The sequence below is a fragment of the Anabrus simplex genome, chromosome 11, assembly GCF_040414725.1.
Source record: "Anabrus simplex isolate iqAnaSimp1 chromosome 11, ASM4041472v1, whole genome shotgun sequence".
NCBI classification, from domain to species: domain Eukaryota; kingdom Metazoa; phylum Arthropoda; class Insecta; order Orthoptera; family Tettigoniidae; genus Anabrus; species Anabrus simplex.
The window spans coordinates 36707900-36710017 of record NC_090275.1 but is presented as its reverse complement, the minus strand read 5'-3'; positions in this window follow the sequence as shown (position 1 = coordinate 36710017).

Genomic DNA, 2118 nt, shown 5'->3' with positions numbered 1-2118 from the left:
CACCGAGGAAAATTTTCAGCTTGGGGAATAGATGAAAGTCTGATGGTGCCAAATCAGGTGAATGTGGCAATAATTCGTACCCCAGTTCATGAAGTTGTGCCATGGCAATAACACTTGTGTGCAGCGGAGCGTTGTCCTGATGAAAGATGACCTTTTTCCTTGCCAAACCAGGCCTCGTTTCGCGTATCTTTTCCTGTAGTTGGTCTAGGAGGTACGCATAGTATTGCCCCGTAATTGTTTGGCCAGTAGGAAGATAATCTATCAGCAGAATGCCTTTTGCATCCCAGAAAACTGAGGCCATGACCTTTCCTGCCGAACGCACTGCCTTTGCTTTCTTTGATGGTGGTGGTGAATCAGCATGTTTCCACTGCTTTGACTGCTGTTTTGTCTCTGGGGTATAGTAGCGCACCCAAGTTTAGTCTGTAGTCACAAACCGGCACAAGAAATCTTGTTGGTTGCACTGAAAACGGGCCATACTCTGTTCGGAGATTTCCAATCTGGTGCATTTATTGTCCCATGTCAAGAGCCGCTGCACCCATCTTGCGGATAATTTTTTTATACCCAATTCTTCGGTTAAAATATATAACCATTCAGAAGACATCCCTACAGCTTCAGCAATCTCCCGCACTTTCAGTCTACGATCCTCCATGACCATTTTATGCAATTTTGCGATAAATACACTTTTTCGCCGTCCACTACACGGATCATCATCCAAGCTCTCCTGACCAAATTTAAACTCGTTGGTCCACTTCGCAACAGTTGAAAATGAAGGAGCAGAGTCCCCCAGTGTGTTCTGAAAGTCGGCATGAATTTCCTTTGCTTTCATACCTTTCCTTACAAAGTATTTAATCACTGCTCGAATCTCAGTTTTTTCCATTGTCACAAATCACAACAAAGAGTCATCACTACCACACTCCTAGAGCTAGAACACTGACGCGCCACGTGTTCACTCACAAAGGATGTAGGATTATTGCGCGGGAACCTCGTTGCTCTAGTACCGACATCTAGCTGTGATTCCGAGAACTTTTCAAACCGTTCTCGTATATTAAAAGAATAATATATTACACAAATTTTTAACCAGTAACCTTCACCTGGGCAAACGACTAGCAGAATTACAAAGGCAGTGTAGTCAACAGTTAATACAGTACAGTAATAACTTACATGGGCCTTTATTTGAGGTAAGTACAGTAAATAGATTGAGACTGAAATACTTTATAAATTAATGATATGCATTTTTGTAACATTGACCTTTTCCAGAGCATTTTTATATATACCTGTACAAGTTGTTTCCCACGATTTACATTCCCCCCCTTACACTAGTATTCCTTGGTCCCTTGAAAAGTGTAAACGAGAGGTAATACTGTATGTACAATCTAATAATGCAAACATTAGATATATTTCCCATCCTTTTTCACAGTACGCAGACAGTCTTAAATTTCACCTTGATCGTTAGATGTTAGCTGGAAAATTTATAATGTCCAATAACGGACCATTTATTTTGGTATTATAAATATACTCATTCGGACAATAATTCAGGTTCCCTACGAGAATCATATCTATATCATCTGATGGCCAAGCAGGCATCAACTTTTTGGTAATTAGACAGTGTGAAGTGCATTGGCTCTGCCGGTGGCTACAAGTAACCTATGCAGTGGTCTCCACGGTATGCACTAGCCATGTGTCTTGGTGAGTGTGCTATATACCAAGTGAGGAGCCCAACATAGCACACAGGGGCGAAACACTGACAACCAGGAATGAGTTAGCTAGAGAATTTATAATGTCCAATAACGGACGATTTATGTTGGTACAGCAGAATGTCTCGAGATTCTTGAGCAATAGCATTCCCCATCACTACACCAATCTATAACTTCAGGCAACTGCTTTTCAAACTTCCCAACTCTAATCCGTAAATAGTACCAAGAAAACTACTGATGAACATTGTATCAAAATGTGTTGGCCAGTTTTTTCTTAGCACGTTTTCTAGTAATATGCTCCTACCTGAAAATTAATCACTAGATATTTTGATAGCAAGATAACGATCTTTTAACAGTTCTCTTAGAGAAACCCAAATTCCTTTAAATAATTTGTTCAAGGAATTAAAGGTTAAGTTCAAATAAA